General features: G+C 38.7%; 1 pseudogene; it reads right to left on the reverse strand.

Moving 5' to 3' along the window:
• Positions 1 to 12,898: 12,898 nt before the first annotated feature.
• Positions 12,899 to 25,419, reverse strand: part of LOC110308994 (large ribosomal subunit protein eL6-like) — a 28,545-nt pseudogene continuing 16,024 nt past the window's right edge.

A 25,419-nucleotide genomic window follows, 5' to 3' on the forward strand; every position in this document is an offset into this window, starting at 1 on the left:
GTTAGCCTCTGTCAGCAGACCTGGAGACTAGTTCTCTCCTGAGTTTCATTGGTCAGAGTACTCTCTGCAGGCTAGCTCCCCTCTTGCAGGAAAGTTGCACAGATATCTGGTATTCGGCCCTTAATCCTGGCTGAAGATGAAGGCCCAAAGCAGGGCCTGTCCCAGAAGCTGTGTAGCTTCTGTAGTCCACACTCTCATCTGCACAGACTAGTCTCTGATGTATATGGGAACCAAGATGGCTCCCCCAGGTGCTCTGGCAAAGCCCTCCTGGGCGGGGAAGACACATCTTCTCTGGCAGGGAAGGTTATGCAGGGCTGTTTTATCTTTACTGTAAACACTGTCTGGTTCCTGTAAGTCCTTTTGAAGTCATTCCACTGTTTTGTGTCCGATAATGTCAATGTACTTTGCCTGATGTGACATCCTACCCGTTTGTTTTCTATATTATATAAGTCTGGTGTTCCTTTGTGACATCACATTCAGATCCAACACACTCTCGTGTCTGCGTCTGTCTGTCAATTCTTGCACACTCTATGCCCATTTGTCTGAGACCCTGATTCCCACGGATTGAGGGGGGCCAACTGGGCCCAGTCTGTGGCAGGTCTTGAGACCACATCTGTTGGTTTGGGCCAAGGCAAATGTGCTACTCTGTATACTTACACTGGTCATGACATACTGTTTGTTTTGGTTCCCAGACATCATAGCAGCACAGGACTAGAGATTGCTTCACTCCTTTGGGAGCTGTGATGCCTTTGGGTACCATGAAAGCTAGTTCTTGAAGAGAAGGCATTCAGGTCAGTTCCAACTCAAGGTTTGCTGAAGTATAGCTGAGCTGGATTGTGTGATATTCCAGTGCATCTCCTAGGGTTTGAAATATTACATTTTCAGTGTTTAATACAAAATCATCAGCATGAAAATTTGGCAATAGGAAGTTTAAGTATGAATTCCAGAATATATAAAAATTGAGAAGTCGCACCTTCTATTAATATTCATGGGAATATACATCCTCAGAAATTTCAGATAAGCAAATGACATTTGAGTAAATATTTTAAATGTTCTTTTGATGATTAAAATAGTGTTACATTTTTCAAAATAATTAAAAAAGTATGCAATAAAAAGAACAGACAGAAAGCAGACATGCATTTCCATATTTATGAAGTAACTATGGTTAAGTTGAAAACTACATATTTGCAAAACATTTCGTTTCACTTTTACAGAGAATCTGTCTCAGGAATAGCACTTACACTATTTGGAAAGGTTTCTGCTGCTTAGATGAAATAACTTGCACATTTTTTGTGTGGATACTGCTGTAGGGAATATGGTAATCTAGTCTATGAGTTCTAACATAGGCTCTTAAAAGTTATATTGTATTGAAGGTAAGTTATGTCCTGAATATTATAAATATGTTAGGAACAATGCAATGGTCTTGATTTACATTTGCATATAATATCACAGATGCATTTAAATTTGTTTTCCCTGGATTTAGTGTTGGTTGGGGAATGACTGGGAAGATGCGGATGCATATATATTGAACTACAAATCCGTATTGGAATTTTTATTGACTATAAACTGTTCTAGAAAGAGAACTTTAGGGGTACCTTAGGGGTAGCCAGTGATTTCTGTTTTACTTAGACTAGACTAGAATACATTGACAGAAATATAAGTATAAAATCATAGACATACTTAACTTTCTCTTTCGTTTTAGGCTACTCAATGTTAATAAAATAGTATTGAATAGAACATCTTGATCATTTAAATATAATGCCCACTTTGTCTGCTTATACCTAATCTATTCAATATTTCATGCTACAAAATATATGAGCATTCTTGTAATAATTATTGATATTTATTTATCGGTAGGTAAAAAATCACACACACACACACACATACACACACACACACACATGAATGCATCCATACATACATGCACACATAGATGCGTGCATGCACCGAACAATGGAGTGTGTTTTGTATTGACCAATGGCTTGGTGCATCTCCTGAGGTGTGTTGAGATACTAACTAACTCTCCACTGGATAAAACTGATTTTGTATTAATGTAAATAACCCATTGTTTATGATGAAGATGGCAGAAAGACTGACCCACATCCCATTCCCCCTCCTCATCCCTTGATGCCATGAGGATGTCCCCACCTTCAACCCCCACACCACCAGAGCTCTAAACTCCCTAGGGCCTCCAGTCTCTTCAGGGTTAGGTTCATCTTCTCTGACTAAACCCAGACCTGGCAGTCCTCTGTCGTATATGTATTGTGGGCCTCATATCAGCTGGTGTGTGCTGCCTCACTGGTTTTCCAGTGTCTGAGAGACCTCGGGGATCCAGGTTAATTGAGACTGCTCTTCCTCCAACAGGGTTGCCCTCCTCCACAGCTTCTTCCAGCTTTCCCCTAATGAACCACAGGGGTCAGCAGCTTCTGTCCATTAGTTGGGTACAAATATCTGAATCTGAATCTTTAAGCTGCTAGTTGGGTCTTTCAGAGGGCAGTTATGATAGGTTCCTTTTTGTGATTGCTCCATAGCCTCAGTAATAGTGTCAGGTTTTGGGGCCTCCCGTGAGCTGGATCCCACTTTGGGCCTGTCACTGGATCTACTTTTCCTCTGGCTCCTCTCCATTTCCATCCCTGCAGGTCTTTGAGACAGGAACAATTATGGGTCAGAGTTTTGACTGAGGAATGGCAACCCCAATCCTTATTTGATGCGCTGTATTTCTGCTGGACGTACATTCTACAAGTTCACTCTCCCAAATATAGGACACTTCATCTAAGTTCCCTCTCTATGTGTCCTGAGAGTCTCTTACATCCCAGGTCTCTGGTATATTCTGGAGGGTTCCTGCAACCTCCTACTTCCCGAGGTTGCCTGTTTCCATTCTTTCTGCTGGATCTCAGTCCTTTCCCCCCATCCAATGCCCGATCATTTTCCCCTCTGCATCCCCTCCCCATTCACTTTTCCTCCGAGATCCCACCCTCCCTGCCTTGTGGTTGTTTTCTCCTTCCCAAGTGGGACTGGGGTGTCCTCACTTGGGCCCTTCAGCTTGTTGACCTTTTTGAGTTCTGTGGGCAGTATCTTGGTATTCGGCACTTTTTTTTTCCTTTTTTCTTTTTGTATTTTTTGGCTAACATCCACTTATTAGTGAGTATATATCATGTGTGTCCTTTGAGTCTGAGTGACCTTCACTCAGGATCATATTTTCTAGTTCAATGCATGTAAGGAGCCGTCCTCACATTCGCCATTACAAGATGGCGCTGATGGCACTGACACCCGTGTTCTAAGTAGTAAACAAGCAAGCTGCGCATGTGCCTGGGTAGCTTTCCACACCATGTGCTCTGCCTTTCCCGTGACGACAACTCCGGCCGATGGGCTGCAGCCAATCAGGGAACGACACGTCCGAGGCGGAGGACAGTCCTCCATAAAAGGGACGGTTTCCGCCACTCTCTCTCTCTCTGGCTCTCTCTCTGGCTCTCTTCTCCACTGGCTCCTGATGGGGTAAGCAATAAAGCTTGTGCTGCAGAAGATTCCGGTTGCCCTGAGCGTGGTCTTACCAGGGGGAACAAAAGCGGCGGGCAATAAATGGCGCCGAAACCTGGGAGCTACTGCATCACGGGGAAGGAGCGGTTAATGAAGTGTTCCCGGAAAACAGACTGTTGAGAAGGATCTGGTGTGGATTCAGAACTCTTCAGCTGGGGAACTGTGGTAATAAAGTGTTCCCGCAAAACAGACTGTTGAGAAGGATCCGGCGTGGATTCAGAACTCTTCAGCTGGGGAACTGTGGTAATGAAGTGTTCCCGCAAAACAGACTGTTGAGAAGGATCCGGTGTGGATTCAGAACTCTTCAGCTGGGGGACAGAGTGGAACCAGAACTATGGTGAGACTCGTTAAGCTTTACAAGGTATGTCTGGTCTTGAACTTTCTCTAGTGTTAAAAGCCCTTTTATTTCTTTTCACATGTCAACAAGTGGTTAAGGCAGGGTGGAGAATTCTGGACAAAATTCAAGACAGTCTATCAGAAGTAAAGCGGGGAGAGAGAGCAGGAGCAAAGAGGAAACATGGTGCACCAAATAAGTCACAGGCCTTTCCACGGGTCTTGAACCCAAGGAAAAGTTAATGTCAGGGAAGAATACCTGGGGAGAGATTGGAAGGAAAGAGGAGAAAAAACAAAGGAAAAAAGAAAAGTTAATGTCAGGGAAAAATACCTGGGGAGAGATTAGAAGTAAAGAAGAGAAAAGAGATGAGTTTAAAGAGCCAGTTCTTAGTAGCTGTGAATCAGATGAAGAAATTAGCCCTTCTGAGGAAACAGACTTGGAGGAGTGAGCAGCTCGTTATGAGAGAGAAATGCGAGCTTATAGGTCAAGAAAAAAGCCAAAAGCGGCTGGCAAAGGCCAGCTTGCTGCTCGGCCTCTGGGCAGTCGGCTTCAAAGTCATAGTGCACCTCCGCCCTATGCGGAGCCCCCGCCCTGCGTAGTGCGTCAGCCCTGCGCAGAGAGGCAGTGCACAGACTCATTCATTTCAAGAGAGGCACAAAGGAAGATACAACAGGCATTTCCGGTCTTTGAAGGAGCCGAAGGTGGGCGTGTTCATGCTCCAGTAGAGTACAGGCTTGCCAGCATGACACTAACTCCTGCCAGCTGGCAAATGATTGTAAAAGCCGCTCTCCCCAATATGGGCAAATATATGGAATGGAGAGCTCTATGGCAAGAGGCTGCACAAACACAGGCCCAAGCAAACGCTGCTACTTTGACTCCAGAACAGAGAGATTGGACTTTTGACAGGTTCAAACCTTGGCAGCCACATCTAATGATTGGACAGTTTTAGTTACCTCCTTTTCAGGACAAATAGATAACCATTATCCAAAACATCCAATTTTACAGTTCGCCCAAAATCAATCTGTTGTGTTTCCACAAATAACAGTCAGAAACCCACTTAAAAATGGGGTTGTGGTATATACTGATGGATCAAAAACTGGCATAGGTGCCTATGTGGCTAATAGTAAAGTAGTATCCAAACAATATAATGAAAATTAACCTCAAGTGGTAGAGTGTTTAGTGGTTTTAGAAGTTTTAAAAACCTTTTTAGAACCCCTTAATATTGTGTCAGATTCCCGTTATATGGTTAATGCAGTAAATCTTTTAGAAGTGGCTGGAGTGATTAAGCCTTCCAGTAAAGTTGCCAATATTTTTCAGCAGATACAATTAATTTTGTTATCTAGAAGATTTCCTGTTTATATTACTCATGTTAGAGCCCATTCAGGCCTACCTGGCCCCATGGCTCTGGGGAATGATTTGGCAGATAAAGCCACTAAAGTGGTGGCTGCTGCCCTAACATCCCCGGTAGAGGCTGCAAGAAATTTTCATAACAATTTTCATGTGACGGCTGAAACATTACGCCGCCGTTTCTCCTTGACGAGAAAAGAAGCCCGTGACATTGTTACTCAATGTCAAAGCTGCTGTGAGTTCTTGCCAGTTCCTCATGTGGGAATTAACCCACGCGGTATTCGACCTCTACAGGTCTGGCAAATGGATGTTACACATGTTTCTTCCTTTGGAAAACTTCAATATCTCCATGTGTCCATTGACACATGCTCTGGCATCATGTTTGCCTCTCCTTTAACCGGAGAAAAGGCCTCACATGTGATTCAACATTGCCTTGAGGCATGGAGTGCTTGGGGGAAACCCAAACTCCTTAAGACTGATAATGGACCAGCTTATACATCTCAAAAATTCCAACAGTTCTGCCGTCAGATGGACGTAACCCACCTGACTGGACTTCCATACAACCCCCAAGGACAGGGTATTATTGAGCGGGCGCATCGCACCCTCAAATCCTATCTAATAAAACAGAAAGGGGGAGTCGAGGAGGCTCTACCCCGAGTACCAAGAGTGTCTGTGTCTACAGCACTTTTTACACTCAATTTTTTAAATCTTGATGCTCATGGCCATACAGTGGCTGAACGACATTGTTCAGAGCCAGATAGGCTCAAAGAAATGGTTAAATGGAAAGATGTTTTAAGTAACAAATGGAAAGGCCCGGATCCTATTTTGATAAGATCCAGGGGAGCTGTTTGTGTTTTTTCACAGAATGAAGACAACCCATTTTGGATACCAGAAAGACTCACCCGAAAAATCCAGACTGACCAAGGGAATACTGATGTCCCTCATCTTGGTGATGTCCAGGGCGACAACAACAAAGGGAGAGCAGCATTGGGAGATACAAAATTGGACGGCTAAATTTGAACAGACCCTTCAAAAATTGAGACTTGCTCCACGCACTTGGACCTGTCCCTGACCTAAGGACTATCTTCTCAACATTTTCCTTTAAAGAATGGGTAGGGGTGAGATTATTTGGAGCTGTTCTTTGCTGTGGATTAGTGTTGCTTCTCTGATTGGTCTGTAAGCTTAAGGCCCAAACTAGGAGAGACAAGGTGGTTATTTCCCAGGCGTTTGCAGCACTAGAACATGGTGCTTCCCCTGATATATGGTTATCTATGCTTAAGCAATAGGTCGCTGGCCACTCAGCTCTTGCACCCCACGAGGCTAGTCTCATTGCACGGGATAGAGTGAGTGTGCTTCAGCAGCCCGAGAGAGTTGCACGGCTAAGCACTGCAGTAGAAGGGCTCTGTGGCATATATGAGCCTATTCTAGGGAGACATGTCATCTTTCAAGAAGGTTGAGTGTCCAAGTGTCCTTCCCCCAGGAAAAACGACACGGGAGCGGACCAAGACCCCTTCAGGTGATGAGCCTGGGAGGAGGTTTTGTGTAAAGCCCCTATTTTACACACTGGGGATTTGACCTCTATCTCCATTCTCATTAAAATGGGTGGCCTATTGCTCTTAAATAAAAGAAAAGGGGGAGATGTAAGGAGCCGTCCTCACATTTGCCATTACAAGATGGCGCTGATGGCACTGACACCCGTGTTCTAAGTAGTAAACAAGCAAGCTGCGCATGTGCCGGGGTAGCTTTCCACGCCATGTGCTCTGCCTTTCCCGTGACGACAACTCCGGCCGATGGGCTGCAGCCAATCAGGGAACGACACGTCCGAGGCGGAGGACAGTCCTCCATAAAAGGGACGGTTTCCGCCACTCTCTCTCTCTCTGGCTCTCTCTCTGGCTCTCTTCTCCACTGGTTCCTGATGGGGTAAGCAATAAAGCTTGTGCTGCAGAAGATTCCGGTTGCCCTGAGCGTGTTCTTACCAAGGGAACAAAAGTGCGGGCAATATATGCATTTGCCTGCAAAGCTCAGGATGTCCTCATTCTTAATAGCTTAGTAGTCACTGTAATTTCTTTTGAATAGGCAAAATTTTATTATTAGATATTTTCTTGTTTTACATTTTACATGCTATCTGGAAAGTGCTCTGTACACTCCCCCCACCCTGTTCCCCTACTGACCCACTCCCACTCTTTGGCCCTGGCCTTCCCCTGTACTGGGACATAAGAAGTTTGCAAGACCAAGGGGCCTCTCTTCCCAATGATGGCCTACTAGGCCATCTTCTGCTACATATGCAGCTAGAGACATGAGCTCTGGGGGTACAGGTTAGTTCATATTGTTGTTCCACCTAGAGGGTTGCAGACCCATTTAGCTCCTTGGGTACTTTCTCTAGCTCCTCCATTGGGGGCCCTGAGTTCCATCCAATAGATGACTGTGAGCATCCACTTTTGTATTTGCCAGGCACTGGCATAGCCTCACATGAGAAAGCTATATTAGGGACCTTTCAGCAAAATCTTGCTGGCATATGCAATAGTGTCTAGGTTTGGTGACTGATAATGGGATGGATCCGCAGGTGGGTTCATCTCTGGATGGTCCTTCCTTTCATCTTAGCTCCAAACTTTGTCTCTGTAACTGCTTCCACAGGTATTTTCTTCCCTATTCTAAGGAGGAATGATGTATTCACATGTTCGTCTTCCTTCTTCTTGATTTTCTTGTGTTTTGCAAATTGTATCTTGGATAAAAGTTTCAATTATCATGTGAGTTCTTTTGTGATTGGGTTACCTCATTCAGGATGATATTTTCTAGTTTTATGCATTTGTCTAAGAATTTAAGAAATTCATTTTTTTTAATAGCTGAGTATTACTCCATTGTGTTACATTCACATTTTCTGTATCCATTCCTCTGTTGAGGGACATCTGGGTTCTTCCCAGCTTCTGGCTATTATAAATAAGGCTGCTATGAACATAGTGGAGCATGTGTCCTTATTACCAGTTGGATTATCTTCTGAATATATGCCCAGGAGAGGTATTGCTGGATCTTCTTGTAGTACTATGTCCAATTTTCTGAGCAACCGCCAGACTGACTTCCACAGTAGTTGTACAAGCTTGCAATCCTACCAGTAATAGAGGAGTGTTCCTCTTTCTCCACATCCTTGCCAGCATCTGCTGTCACCTGAGTTTTGAACTTAGCCATTCTGACTGGTGTGAATCTCAGGGTTTGTTTGTTTGTTTGTTTTGCATTTCCCTGATGATAAAAAGCATTTTTGTTGTGTTTTAGCTAATCCTAAGAGGCTTACAGAATAAGTAATTTTATTTTATTTACACCGTCTTTTTATTTTGCTCCGTGAAAGTTATAGACTATAATATTATTATGCCTTTTCTGCTTATATTCAGTAATAATTCTGTCTAATATCCACAGAATTTTCTGTATCTCTGAAGCCAGTCTTTGAGGAAATCATTTGGGAAATATCGTACAAACAGGAAATTCAGGAAGGAAACAGAAGAAAAAGTGATCATTCCTAACAGGTAGTATAAAGGTTAAAAATACTTTAGACCCACTTTGACATCTTCAAACATTGCCATAAAATTCCTGCTCTTATAGGTGTATTATAAAGAAGAGTTATAGGCCATTGAAACTATTGATTCCTTCTGCTGTAGGTACAACAAATCACAAGTGATCCCTAGGGAGTAGCTACTGAGGTGTTGTTGTTGTTGTTATTGTTGTTGTTGTTGTTCAATAATCTTTACATGCATGATAATGAGTCCTGAATTTTAGTTTTGAAACAACCATCATATAACATTAATATAGTTTTTAGCTTCAGTACATAACATAGATGCTGTGATACAGAGAATTATAAATCGTTTGACTTGCACTTTGGATAGTTTTTTATCAGATAGATACTTTATAGTACAATGATATTTTAGACAAACTTTAAGAACACATACTTTCTAAAATTAAAAAAAGAAAAAAATTAAAATAAAAATCGTCCCTTAGAAACTTCACTTGCGTAATTGTACCAACTCTCCACTTGGTTCTAAATATTAACTACAGAAAACTAAATTCTTGCTCTTCTTGTTTTCTATTTATCTGCATTTCCTTTGTCTTTAGACTATGAGTCAGAGTCCTGATTCATGTTGCATTCACACCAGACCACCAATCATTTACTTTTGATATGCAGCTGGTGTCATCCTAATCCAAGGCACAAAGATAAGAGTAATTGAGGCATATTATAATACCCCAGTTAAAAACCCTCCAAAATATGTGTCCAAGTTTCTAGTCATTGTTCCAAAACTGCATTCCCATTGAACTAAAGGAACATGGAAGCCTCAGGGAGACAAGTTCACGAAGAGAGCATATTGTTCCTCTATGAAGCAGAGGTATTTATTGACTCAGGGGAATGGCAATATTCTATCAGACAATAAGGACTTTGACTGGGTTCAGTGAGTAGAACTGGAATACTGAGGAGCTAGACCCTGTCAGGATTAAACCAGCCATCTTTAGTCATGGATAATTGCTTTTCTTGTCAATTCTTTCTCAATTTAAATGTAAAGCTCACGTCAGTACATCAAAACTGGGTTTAAATGCCTGGTTCTCTTGTTCTCAAAATGGCCTCTTGTTCACATAACTTTCTTTCTTTCTTGTCTGTCTTTCTTTCTTTTTTTTTTTTTCAAAATTACTTTCTTTTTATTTTTTTAGTGCAAGAAGCTCCAGACCTGGTGGAACTCCTGGAGAAAAATGTCTTGCTCATGAGTCTAGTTACAAAAATAGTGTTTAAGTAACTAACACATTGAAATGATTCATATCCCATATACATGAAAGAAAATATAAGCAAGAATGTTCAGATTCTAGTATAACCATTATTTTTATTTTTATATTTGTAATGATTCATGTGAAAAAGTTAGCTGCTAATCTTACTAAAATTCACATTTGACATGATTTTAAAGTAAGTTCGTTAAACCTAATAAATTCAGAAAAAAAATATCAAGTTTAATTGATTTTTACTGTACTATACCTTGAGCGCATGATGTTGTTTTGACCTTCAACTCCAGGATTCTGGCTGTTCCCTATTATCAGTTTGAGGAACTAGATTAAAACATGACCTTTAACAATTACCAAAAGAGATCATCTATGTTTTCTCTGTTTGAAGAGTTATGGGTTCTTTTAACCTTTCGAAGAAAACTTTTATTCTTCTAGAATTATTTAAAAACCCAAATGACTTTTTGAGATCCTTTTAATTCTAAAGACAGGTGATATTTAAAGAAGCATGAGGCAAGTATTAAAATTGTAACACTTGTAATCAATGCACAAACTTTGCCTGTGGTATATTCAAAAGCCCAAGAATAGTCCCTGTTATTTCAGTAGCTTTCTGTCCTCCTGAGATATTTCAAATCCCTGCAAATCTGACGATCTTCTGAGTCTTACTGAAGAAGCCTCTGGTGAAATGCTCCAATTTCATTTTGTCAGAAAATATACACTTGCACATTTTACCAAAGTTTATACTAAGTGTATATTCTGGTAATTAAATTTATTTGTTAATTCTATTAATCAAGCCGACTAATTAATTACAATTGCTTATTAAGTACTTAGATTTTACCACCTTAGTTACTGAATGCATAAAATTCTCACTGCAAGAATGGGGTCATTTATGCAACCAAGTAAATTTCATTGTGAGTATAATCAGTGAAAAATTTGATTAGAAAAAGGTGAGCACATTTCATCAAATTAAGAAAATGTAAGATGAAATTCTTCTTATGGACTATAATTGAGTGCTTTCTGCAACTTGGTCCAAACAGATAAATGGCTGTTTTATTTGGTTATAATTTTAAATAGTCATTACTATGTATCACCTAGCTAAATAATCATTACTGAATAATTAATTCATAATAAAATGGCCATGGAATATTTAGAATCATTTTTTGAACCATATGAAAATATTTTAAGATTTTTGAGAAATTACTGGATCAAAATTTGGTTATTTGGTTCCTGGATATAGCAGATATAGACAAATTAAATACTCAAATAACTTAGCAAAATTAGAGTGAAATAATATATAAAATCACATAAATGATGATTAAGGCATCTGGATGCTAATCTCCTTAAATCAGACTATTCATATTAAACATCACACTTTCTGATAAATTGGTTAAACTCAATAATTTCAGAAGAAAAATACCATGTTTAGCTGATTTCATTATACCATTCTTTGAGCTATGCAAGGTAGTATAATACCTGACTGAGAAAATAAAAATAAGTTTTTAAATGTAAAAGCAGATGGTAGTATATGATGGATAATTTAAAGTGAAAAGCATACACTGTCAAGAGACTAGCATTACATTGTGATAAGAGATATGAATTTTGAGGAAGTTAATATACACAAGTTGCAGTACAGACACACACAGACATAAAAACATGATACAATAGCAATATGAGATGTTACCTACTCTAATACTTTTAAATATTAAGCTTTCAAAAACTAAGTAAATACAAGATGAAATTCTTCTTATGGACTATAATTGAATGTTTTCCACAACTTGGTCCAAATAGATTAATGGCTGTTTTAATTGGTTATAATTTTAAAGAGTCATTACTGTGACTAAATAATCAAGACTTAATAATCATTACTCAAAAATTAACTCATTAAAATGACTATGGAAGATTTATAATTCTTTTCAGTGCAAAATTTTTAAAAAATCCTGGAAACTATGAAGAGAAAAGACACTGGAGAAAGAAAAACAGCACGTCATAGAGTTTGGCTAGGAATGATTTTCTGTGACCATTGAGAGTACAATTAAAAAATAACAAATATTTACATTTATACAAGATATTCACAAAATTTCACAAATATACTACAAACCTTTTTGTAAAGAAAAACCAGATCTCATATCTCTATATGTTAATAACTATGTGCTTCAACTGAGACTTCAGAACTTCCATCAAAATATTAATGTGCACAGTACAGTCCAAATGTTCAAACAAAATGTTTAAGACCACTTGATGAAAATAAAAGTCATAAAAATGTATTCTCAATATCGGGACTGTAGAGATTGCTTGTAGAGTAGCTAAGAGTACTCAGTGCTAATGACAGTTTGTATTCATGTATATCTCTAGCAGCATCAGAGGCTTTTTTTTTCCCCATAGGCTCTAGGAATACATGTGGTACAGGAGCATACACACAAAATAAAAGCAAATATAAAAGAAAAAAATTCTGTCTATGTGAAGTAAACACATATTATCTACACAAAATATGTTATATATGTATATATGTACATATATATACATATACACATATATGTATATATATGTATATACACATATACATATATGTATATATATGTATATACACATATACATATATACACACATATATATACATATATATACATATATACATATATATACATATATACACATATATATACATATATAAGGTGAGTTAATTTTTATTAAAATTAAAAATTAAATTATCATAGCATACATTCTTTTTTATTGGATATTTTATTTATTTACATTTTAAATGTATCCCCTTTCTGGTATCCTCTCCCTATCTCATTCCTCCTTCTATGAGGGTGCTCCCTACCCACCACCCAAATCCACCTCACTGCCTTGACATTCCCCTATACTGAGGCATTGAGCCTTCACAGGACCAAGGTCTTCTCCTCCCATTGATGTGAGACAAGGCCAGCCTGTGCTCTATTTAAATATATGAATGTTTAATAAGCAACTTGGAATACTACTTTTTGAGGATCCATCCTGTTTGGGGATTTTAACCTTGCTAAAACCAACTTTTGTAGAGTTGGCAATGACAAACTTCTGGTGTCTATCTGCACAAAGAAAGCCAGTTGAGTACAAGAGGTCCAGTTACAAGTAGAAATATTCTACCCAGCTGTTTCAAAAAAGCCATCCTCTTGCTCTCTTGCCTGATGAGGGTGATCAGTCCCAGAAGTGGTGCTCACACACAGCCTTCTCACATGTTCATGAAGTAGTTCATCAACCTCCGAGGCACATCTTCAGTAGGATAATATCTTGGCATTTTTCAAAGCTTCACTACATGGGTACCACCATTCTGTCACCACCATCAATTTTTATGACCGTAGCAAGGACCTGCTCCTTTTTCTTCTTTTCAACCTTGGTCTTGGCTGCTGAGTATTTCCTTTTGTCCAAGGCTTTTTGTAATTCATAACAGATCAAAATACCTGCCAATTCCTATAACTAGGACAGAGTTTCAGCTACAAGGGAGCTTCTACCCCTTGGCATTTGTAACCTCAGGATCACCTTTATTATGTGCACCAGTGGCTGGTGAACCACCAGAAGTGGCATCACTACCAGCCTTCTTGGCTGCAGGTTTCTTCTCCTTTGTGTCAGACTTCTCAGCTTTTTTACCGGCTATTTTAAGATGGGAAAGAAATCTAAGGTTCTACCTTCCTGTCTGAATAAATTCTTAAGGCATATAAACTAGACAACAAGTCAAGGATACAAAATTAAAAAAGAAAACAAAACAAAACAGAAATATAACCACTATTGAGATAGAAGCAGTAATCAAAATTCTACTAATCAATCCAGATGATTTTAGCACATAATTCTACGACATGTTCACAGAAGAAATAATGCCAATACTCCTCAGATTATTCCACAAAACAGAAATGGAAGGAGCACAGCCCAATTCTTTTTCCAAGGTGCCAGTTACATTGATACCAAAAATGAAGAAAGACCCAATAAAAAAAGATAATTACAGGTCAATTTCCTTATGAACATTGATACAGAAAGACAAAACTGAATCCAAGAACACACTAAAAAGATAATACAGCATGATCAAGCATACTTTATCAACAGAGATGCAGGGAGGGGTCTGTTGTGGATGGGCCTCGTGCTGTTTGTATGCTAATTCTGCTCTCCTGGGAGGGTTGTGGACAAGGAGTGAATTATACTTTTTATGAACCAATCCCCTAATGAATAAAGGAGGCAATCACAGGGTGAGTAGATAGGACTTCTGGGTTGGAGGAAGGAAGAGAAAAAGCAGGAGAGAATTAGGGCCTCTTAGAACTGGGACAGAGCATATAGATAAGATGCAACTGCTAGAGTTTCCTAGTATCATGGCAGATCCACAAGGATTCACCACCAGAGGAATCAGATTTTAATAAGGCTTACCAGATTAGGGTTTAGTTGCTGCACTCAGAGAGTGAGTTACCATTGTTTCTGAACTAAGTTTCTGTGATATTTTCCTTCACGTGGAGGCTTATCTGGGTGAGAAAGGTATGGTGGCAGAAAAGTGTGGGTTTGCCTGAGGTGCTCCACAAAGGCATTGGGGGTCTTGAAGCACTGGGCTGTCATGGTAGTGACTCACCAGTGGGAGCCTAGTGAGCTGGGTGGAGAGATCGTGGAGTTCTGAGTCAGAGTCTCCTTGAAATTAAAACAGGTCGGCCATTGGCCACCAGTGAATGGCTGGCCAGTGTGCCAGAGCAGAGGCACAAGTGCTGGAATGTGCCAGTTGTTTTTTTTTTTTTTTTTTTTTTTTTTTTTCCAAAACATGGGCCAACATATGTAAAGAAATAAATGAATAAATGCAATACGTGACACAGAGTGAAAAGCAAAAATCATATATATAATGTATCATTAGATGAGGAAAAAGTACTTTGAAACATCCAACACTACTTCATGATAAAAGTCCTGCAGAGATTAGGAATACAAGGGAGAAACTTAAATGTAATAAAGGCAATTTGCAGCAAGCCTATAGCCAATATAAAGCTTTGCAGAGAAAAACTCAAAGCAATTCCACTAAAATCAGGAATAAGATAAATTTTATTTGCTCTCCATCTCTGCCCAATATACTACTATTTCATACATGGTCATAGCGAGAATAACAAGAACTGAAGGAGAGCAAAGAATACACAGAGAAAGTGAAGAAGTCATACAATTTTGTTTGTTTGTTTGTTTGCTTGTTTGTTTTTTGAGACAGGGTTTCTTTGTGTAGCCCTGAATGTCCTGGAACTCACTTTGTAAACCAGGGTAGCCTGAAACTCAGAACTCCACCTGCAAAAAAAAAAAAAAAAAAAAGCCTGCATCGTGGCACACACTTTTAATCCCAGCACTTGGGAGGCAGGCAGATTTCTGAGTTCGAGGCCTGCCTGGTCTACAAAGTGAGTTCCAGGACAGCCAGGACTATACAGAGAAACCCTGTCTCAAAAAGCAAACAAAAAAAAAAAAAAAGAGGAAGAAAAAAAAGAAAAGAAATCCACATGCCTCTGCCTCCCAAGTGCTGGGATTAAAGGCGTGTGCCACCACCACCCAGCCCATACATTTTATTTGCTCATGAAAATATGTATTTATCATACACACACACACACACACACACATATACTCTAAAAATTCCACTGGGAAGCACAAGTTATAAACACTTTCAGCAAAGTAGTTGGGCAAAAATTAACATGAAAATGAGTAGCCTCATATATACAATTGGCAAAAAGACTGAGAAACTAATCAAAGTTATAATACTGTGTTAGTCAGGCTTCTCTAGAGTCACAGAACTTATGAGTAATCTCTAAATAGTATGGAAATTTGTTGATGACTTACAGTCTGTAGTCCAACTCCCCAACAGTGGTCAGCAGCAGCAGTGAATGGAAGTCCAAGGATCTAGCAGATACTCAGTACCACAATGCAAGCAGACAAAGAAAAGAGAATCTTCCTTCTTCCAATGTCCTTATGTAGGTCCCCAGCAGAACAGGTGGCCCAGATTAAAGGTGTGTGCAACCATGTGTGGATCTGGTTCATGCTTTGTCCCAGATGACCTTGAACACAGAGATCTCCTTGTCTTAATCTTCTGGAATTCAATAAAATTACTGTAGTATTCTCATGAAAATAGTAATATTGACCATTGGGATTAAACTGAAGCCCACACAGCAACTGATCTTGATTTTTGATAAAAGAACCCAGAGAAGCATACTGGAAAGAAAACAAGATCTTCAGCATATGTTGCTGATTAAATTGGATGGCTACATATAGTAGAATACAATTAGATCAACACTTATCCAAGCATAAATGTCAAGTCCAAATGGATCAAAGACCTAAACATGAGGACAGACACAAAAAACCTGACAAGGAAAAAAAAAAATGTGTGAAATACCTTGGAACTAATTGCCATAGCAAAGTCTCTACTAGCAGAGCACTGATAGAATAGGGGTTAAGAAGCTGGAAAGAACCCAGAAGTCCTTCAACAAAGGAATGGATACAGAAAATGTGGCACATTTACACAGTGGAATGCTACTCAGCTATTAAAAACAACGAATTCATGAAATTCTTAGGCAATTGGATGGAACTACAAAATATCATCCTGAGTGAGGTAACCCAATCACAAAAGAATACACATGATATGCACTCACTGATAAGTGGATATTAGCCCAAAAGCTCAGAATACCCAAGGTACAATTCACAGACCACATGAAACTCAAGAAAAAGGAAGACCTAAAGTGGATGCTTCAGTCATTCTTAGAAGCGGGGAGAGGGCGACAAAATACTCATGGGAGGAAATATGGAAGCAAAGCAAAGTGTGGAGCAGAGACTGAAGGAAATCCCATTCAGAGACTGCCCCCAACCCCGGGATCCAACCCATATACATTTACCAAACCCAGACACTATTGTGGATGCCAACATGTGCTTGCTTACAGGAGCTGATATAGCTGTCTCCTGAGAGTTTCTGACAGTGCCTGACAAATACAGAGGCAGATGCTTCCAGCCAACCATTGGACTAAGCATGGGATATACAATGTGGTCCCCAAGGGAGGAGTTATTTTTCTTCCTATACAACTCCATAGAAAGAGCAATAATATCAACCAAACAGACCCCTCAGTGGGTGGTGAATCCCACACTTGAGAGGCAGAAGCAGGCACATTTCTGTAATTTTGAAGGCATCCAGGCCTACACAGGTAAACTCTATCTTGAAAAAGTAAACAAACAAACAAACAAACAAAAACAAATAAAGAAAACCTCTCTTAACCATCAGGTAAAAACAAATCAAAATTCCTTTGAGATTTGATCTTATACTTGTCACAATGACTAATATCAAAACAACAAAAACCTAAAACTAAAGGACAGCTCAGTCTACCTAGGATGTGGAAAAATAAAAATAAAAAAGCAGTCATCCATAGCTGGTGGGAGTGCAAACTTTTACAGTCACTGTAGAAACCACTGTGGTGGTTTCATTGCAACCTGGGTATATGGCTACCGCCAAATCCAGATATATCATTATTAAGCATCTACCCAAAGGACTCTATAGCCTATTAAATCAGAAACATTTGATTAAAAATGTTCATGATGCTCTATTCCTAATATCCAGAAATTGGAAATAGGATAGTTGTCTGTCAAGAGATGGATGGATAAAGAAAAATGGTACATCTACATAATGGAATATGACTCAGCTGATAAAAAGATGAAATTCTCCAGTAAGTGAACCTAACTAGAGAAAATCATCTGAAGTGAACTAACTCAGAACTAAAAGAATAAATAGGGTATGTGCTTGTTTGCATGTGGGTGTTTGATATTAAGGTCTTGATAAACAGACTACAGTCGATATAGCTACAAAAGTTGTGAACAGAGTAAGGGTCAGCAATGGGGGACGAGCATCCCTAGCAAAGGGCAATATGATAGATATTTATGAATGGATGATGGTGGGGGACTAGACTAGGTAAATTAAATGGAGAGTGAATGGTAAGTAGGTGGTGAGGGTGGGAAACATGGGGAGGAAAGAGAACATAAAATGATGCACCTTTGGAAAGTTAATACGGTGGCACCTTCCTAACATCTATACATATATAAAGGTGATCTAAATAGAATCAGCAACTAACAAGGGAGATTGTGCGACAACTAGATGTTTTTTCATTACTGAAGGAAGCCTCCAGGTCTGAGACTTGTCAGTTGTTTGGCAAAGGGCCTCGGTGGGACCCACAACCTATTGCCAAAGCTCATACTCTCCACAAACTAATTTGAGGCTCTATTTTCTGATGACAACACATAGATAAGTGAATGAAAGTAGAAAGTTGTAGCAGGTTTCCACCTAGAGCCTTCATGTCTGTTGACTTGTGTTCATGATGCAGGAAGGTAATCTGCACACTACTAAAGAAAGGTTAAAAACCCACATATCCACAAACTCTGTGATCTACAGTGGCAGAGATCAGCCTTCAAGGTACACTTGTGCATTAGTTGCATGATCTTATAGAACTATACAAACAATATATGATTAGATTTAACCCACTCTATGAGATGGAACACATCTTGAAACTACTTGGATGGAATCTGAGAGTAGATGGGTGAGACGCTTATTGCTACTATTGTTTGGCTAAGTGTATGTAGTAATAAATTGGATTCTGACTATTTTGGAAATCCGTTATACTCACAGATCTGGGATTTCCTTACTCATCATAAGAAGAGCTTCTTCCAGGAGAATATGGGGTCAAGTACAGAGACCCACAGCCACATAATGCATATGCAGAGTAGAGAGCATGGGACACTAAACAGGTCAGCTTCTTCAAACTCCTCTCTCAGTGCTCCTGAAGCCCCAAAAGAAGAGAGAGCAGAGATTATAAGAGCCAGAGAGGGTGGAGGACATGAAAGGCCTTCTAAGCACAATGGGATCCATGAACACAAGAACTCACAGATACTGTGGCATCTGAGCACAAACTTGGGTAGTCTGGTCTGGGAGAGGTAAACTCAAGCCTTCATCCCTAACCTAGAATTTTACAGTATTTCGGTGTGCAAACTGCCCTAATTTACATGTAAATGTATATGTCACTTTTAGTTCCTCAACTAAGTGATGAGAGGAGAGCCAGCCATAATCCACATAATCCAGCTTTATTAAGACATGACTTGGCTTAAGAACAGAGCATTTCTACTCTCTCTCTCTCTCTCTCATTGTATGTGTGTGTGTCTCTATTACCATCTCTGTCTCTATCTGTCTGTCTCTGTGTGGTTCTCCCTTTTTCTCCTGTCTTTCTCTGCTTCTCTGTCTCTCTCTCTGTCTCTGCCCCTCACTATCTTTGCCCTCTCCCCCCCACACACACACTCATGAAGACCAAGCTGCACATCTGCTACATCAGTGTAGGGGGCCTAGCTCAAGCCCATGCTGGTGGTTCAGTCTTGGTGAGCCCACACAGGCCTAGGTTAGCTTACTCTGTAGGTCTTCTTGTGGTGTCCTTGATCCCTGTGGTCCCCTCAACAATTACAATTCAAAATGGACTCAATGCAAGTTTTGCAATTTTTTTCTCCATGAGAGAGCATATGTGTTTCTTTGTGGTTTTGTGCTTTTCTTGAGCTCTTTTCCTTCTATTTATTTTTCCCTGTTCTGGTTTGTTTGCTATATCTTCTCCAATTTTACTTGTTTATTATTATTTTAGATGAGTTTGTATTCTGATGAGAAAGAGAAGAAAAGGGAGTGGATCTAGGTGAGTGGTGAAGTCAAGAGGATCGGGGAACAGTCCAGAAGGGAAAAGTATATTAAAATACGTTGTGTGAAAAAATATATTTAAAGGAAAATAATTGTGTCAGTGAAAAGATGTGTGGAGCTTTTTAGATGCATTCCAGTGTCTGGAAAGTTACCTGAGTCATCAGGACCTTCAGCATCATCTGATGCTGCCTCAAAAAGGAAATTGCACTGACAAAATGTGGTGTGGAAAAACGTTTGATGCTCAGGTTCTTTCAGAGAGCAGCCCTGAATCTTTCTGCTGTGATCATTCAACCATCTTTTGAATATTGGTTCAATAAAAAAATGTCCATATTTTAGTTATACATTATGTATTACTGATGCCTGGATGGTTATTGATTTCTAAGTTCAAGTTATATTCCCAAGGTATATATGTGTTTTGGACTCTTGGAAAAATAGAAAATGTTTGCTTTCTATTGCTCCACAGAACAAGACATACATGTGATACGTTTCACACCAAAACAATAACTTTTATGACTAAATATTTGTAAATATTTTTGTTTAAAAAACTTAATCAGATACTACATGTAATGATTATAGAAATACTTGCCAATAATCAAACAAGTGAGGGGTTGCTAATTGCCTTGATAAGTAGAATGAAAATTCAAATAGAAATGACACACTATAATACATTTTTTTGCTGCCATAATTTAAAAATATTGATAGTTGTAGTTTCTTATATAGAGAGGGATTATCTAGAAATTTGCTTTTATACTGTTCAGTATAGCTACTAGTATATAGAAAACCAAAAACTTTTGTACATAAAAATTAATCTCTGCATTTAGGCTGAAAATGTTCATCAGACCTTGGAGATTTCTGGGGTAATCTTTTTGTATAATTCAAATATATACTCACATCTTCCCCAAACAGGAATACTTTAATGCTTTATTTTATTTGATTTGATATTTTAATAAATTTATTTATTTTCTAAATTTTACTTCAAACCTTTTTATTATTTATAATAATTACTTTGCTATTTCATTGTCAAAAGACTGATAATTGTTTTTTTTCGCATCACAAAAAGTCTTCTACTAGTTGGTCTGTTTTTTTTTTTTTACTCTACTGTTTTAGGAGAAAATTCATTGAATTCAAAGTAGGTTTTAGTTTTGTTTATTTTGTGTGTGTGTTTGTGTGTGCGTTTGTGTGTGTTGTGTATTTGTACAGGTGTACATGTGTATGTGAGTGTATGTATGTTGGCACATGTATGGAAGTCACCATTAACACATGAAAGAGTCAGTTTTCTCCATCTATCATGTAGGTCCAGCAGTTGTACTCATGTTGGCAGCATGGGCAAATGGATGTATGCAAAGGTGAATTGTATCTGAACACTAAAATAATGAAAGAGGACTTCATGGCTATAAAACTTTCAAAAGATAAAAGGAATTATTTCTAGTGGAAAGCCTATGTAATTTTTTTTTCTCATTTTTTACCAACCTCTCCCCACCCCGAAATTCAAAGAAAGTGACTGTATAACCTTCTTTACTAAGGTAATGCCAAGGGACATACCCACACAGTAATTTTATCAAGGTTACACATACAATTGTCTAAAAATTATATGGCCCTTTTGCAAGCAGTCTTGTAAATAGTTTGAGGACAGAAATGACATTCAGCAGTAAGGGAGAACATGGGGAACGAAAGTATGCAGGAGAACAGTTGTATTTCCTTTGCTGATATTTAACACTATCATTTTTCTTCATTATTCTTGACATTTCACAGATTTCACCAACTCCCCACTCTGTTCACCTAAGCATACTTAAAAAAGAAGAGGGCAAGATACATTTCAGAACAAATTATTCATCATTGTTCTTCAATAAATCCTAATCCTTATTTGATTGTACTCCCCATAAATAAACAGACAGCACCACCTGCCTCTCAAGCAGGTACACTTTTTGCAGATTGCTATAAACACACACTGAAGGCAGAACTTGTTTATTGGGTTACAAAAGGCAAATTCATTCACTTATATAGCATCTATGGAAAGAAATGTATTGAGTGAAAACTATCCTGTTTTAATTTTGACATGTAGTATTTCATGGTTAAATACCATTAAAAGCTCTTTAAAAACATAAAATAAAAATTAATATTGCTCACACCTCAACTTCATGTGTCTGTCTTTATTATGTTCCAATTTCTAAGCAAACCTGCTACATTTACTATTATTTCCTTGCATTTTTCCCACTTACCCCTATTTATCCATAATAATTTCTGAATAATGTTCTTAAATTTCATTACAATGGTCTACAGTTCTTAGTTGTGGTTGTTTATAAAACAAGCAAAGCGTTTACTCTAAACAGGTGTCTTACCTCATTCTTCTATCCGAGACTGATATTTCTTTGTGTGTGTGTGTGTGTGTGTGTTTTCGAGACAGGATTTCTCTGTAGCCTTGGCTGTCCTGGAACTCACTTTGTAGACCAGGCTAGCCTCGAACTCAGAAATCCGCCTGCCTCTGCCTCCTGAGTGCTGGGATTAAAGGCGTGTGCCACCACACCCAACATGACTGATATTTCAAATAATGTCCATATCTTACTTACAAGTCATCTCATCTTCCTATCGCACACAGAGCAAAAATAATCTCCAAGGTCTTTTCTGTTCAGCAGCCCCTCAGGGCTTGCAGTGTCTTTAAGTTCCCACTATAATGGGTGGGGCTTTTCATCCCATGCTGAATAGTGACTTCAGGACCTGAACAGGAATCTCAAGCATAGCGCCTTTGTGATTAGGAATGTAAAATGTTGGACACATTTCATTGGAAAGACAACTCACTTCATGTCTACCACGAATTCATCTTTTTAGCTCATTGGTCCTGCCAAGACCTCTGGTTTTACAGGTAAATCACAGCAGGGTTAACTTTCCACAGGACAGTCGCATCACAAAAAGTCTTCTACTAGTTGGTCTGTTTTTATTTTATATTTTCCATTTAGATATGTTCCATTTTTTATTAGATATTTTCTTTATTTACATGTCAAATGGTATCCCCTTTCTAGTTTTCCCTCCAAAAACCCCCTATCCCTTCCCCACTCCCCCTGCTCACCAACCCATCCACTCCCTCTTCTTGGCCCTGGCATTCCCCTACATTGGGGCATAGAGCCTTCAGAGGACCAAGGACCTCTCCTCCCATTGATAACTGACTAGGCCATCGTCTGCTACATATACAGCTAGAGCCATGAGTCCCACCACGTGTTTTCTTTGGTTGGTAGTTTAGTTCCTGGGAGCTCTGGGTGTACTGGTTAGTTCATATTGTTGTTCCTCCTATGGGGTTGCAAACCTCTTCAGCTCCCTGTGTACTTTAGCTCCTTCATTTGGCATCTAATGGATGCCTGTAAGCATCCATTTCTGTATTTGTCAGGCACTGGTAGAGCCTCTCAGGAGACAGCTGTAACAGGCTGCTGTCAGCAAGCTCTTGTTGGCAGCCACAATAGTGTCTGGTTTTGATGGTTGTCTATGGGATGGATCCCCAGCCCAGGTTTCCCTAGGAATCATTTTGTAGCCATGGTGGCCTCAATTTTATCACCTTCTTTTATGTCTCACAAGTTCTGAGATAAAAGCACATAATGTGTTGTTCTCCTTTCATATGACTCTCAGTATGTAGCGAACAAGACTATCACTATCTGATAGTCTGATGAACAACTGAGGAATGTGATATTCACTGAACCAAATACAGATAGCAAGGGAGCAAGTTCAGTCATGGTATCGATATGTTTATGGTATTGTATATTATATAGAAACAGCAAGGCTTTTTTTTTTATTCTCTCAGCTGAAAAGGAAAGAAAAAAACAACAAAACATATTTCAGAAGTGAATGGCCACATAGTACCTACTACCTCAGGTTGTGTTAATATCCTATATAAACTGCCCTGTGCCTGGCTGTTAGATATAGCTGATGACATTACTATTCGTACTAATCCAATATCACTCTCTGTAGTCTATGTAGAGAACAAAACATGAATGTGACCAAAACTATAATACATCTTGCATATTTCTAGCAAGTGGTAATAAGCAATTTCCAATTGTTTTATTTCTTAAATAATGGTAGGTGGGGACTGCCGTCAGAAATTTTAGAGACTGCTTTTTTTATATAAACCAGAGATTTTGTGCCAATTGCCAATTATGTTTGTTATTATAGTAAATTCATGAATTGGAAATACAGTTGGCTGCTGAGTACATTAGGTATAATCTCTATGGAGTATGATCCATAGAGATAGGCTAATTTGGAAAATGACCCATTTATTTGTGTCTTACTTCACCTTAACAAAAGGTCTCTTATCATTCTTCATATTCTCAAATATTAATGCACAGTGGGAGCTATTAACATACTTAAATATCCCTCCTTCCTCATACATAGATAAATGTGTCTTATGTACAACCACATTGGCAGCATAGGATTACATTCAAGGGTCTGGGTTTAAATATGCTTTGAGTCTTAGGATCAGGGAGAGAAACACTGATATCCATACTGAGGAGCCACAATCTTTTAATTACAGTGGGTACAAAAATGAGCCCTGTAATTAAATGAGGAACCTCATGTGTTCCTCATTTTCTTTCCTTCTTTCCTTCTTTGCTTCTTTCTTCCCTTCTTTGCTTCTTTCTTTCTTTCTTTCTTTCTTTCTTTCTTTCTTTCTTTCTTTCTTTCTTTCTTTCTTTCTTTCTTTCTTTCTTCCTGTCTTTCTCCTTCTTTCCTTCCATCCTTCTTCTCTTCCTTCGTTTAAAGTTATGATAGTCTATAACAGTGGGAACAAGTTTAAACCTGTAAAATGAAAATCCATAGTTACTCATTGTCTATGTCACATTTTACAAAAATTGCATGTATCTCATGTGCCAATATAGCAGTGCTATTGTTTCTGAGTCCTGTCAGCCTAATTGACCTGAGAAAACTCAGTTGCAGTGGCTCTGACATTGCCAGGTGTAGCCTTCATGACAAAAATCCCATGGACCACTGATACTGGGCTTTCTCTCACTATCATTTTCCCCAGAGTACGTGACAATTGGTGGGATCTCAGGATTTTACATTGCAGAGTAATCATCTAATCACACTCAACAGTCCCTCTAGCTAGAGCAGTTTCTTGACTTTTTTTAATCACCTCTTTAACTTTGTGGAAAGGCAATTTTGACATACTATCATTTGATTAGGCCTGATTTTTTTTTTCTGTGTTTTAACTCAGCAGGTTTACCCTGGGTAATGATGTGTTTCCAAGTTGTTAAACACTACTCCAGGTCAATGCTCCTGAGTCAATAATTGTTTCTTAATCAAACTATTCAGAACTCAGTGCCTCACACATTCCTCTCCTTTCTGGTGCTGTGGACAAAATTTGATTTATGAATTTTAATTATTAACTTTTATTTTTACTAAATAATAACCAAGGATTATGTATGCTAACTAGGTATTATATAAATAAAACCATACCTGGATGTGTATTTTATATAATCTGACTTTATTTACCTATTCAGAATAATGATACGATGCTTTTAGATGTTCCCAAACATTCTTCATATATTTCCTTATTAATGATGGTATTATAACAATCAGAATACTAAGTATTGCTTACAAGTTTTGTAAATATTCAATTATTCTTTTTGACACTTGTAGAGGACATTTATAGGTGCTTCCAAAAAATTTAGTTTCTTCTCTCACTATTCTTACTACTGTTATTATGGTCCTAGTTTTGGCTTAAAAAATGAAAATGAGACGCAGAAAAGATTTACAAATAAAAAGAAGAATAGATTATTTCCCAGTGTTCTTAATTACAAGAGAT

Source organism: Mus caroli, unplaced genomic scaffold, assembly GCF_978045245.1.
Source record: "Mus caroli unplaced genomic scaffold, Mus_caroli_1 scaffold_12, whole genome shotgun sequence".
In the NCBI taxonomy this organism is placed as follows: Eukaryota; Metazoa; Chordata; class Mammalia; order Rodentia; family Muridae; genus Mus; species Mus caroli.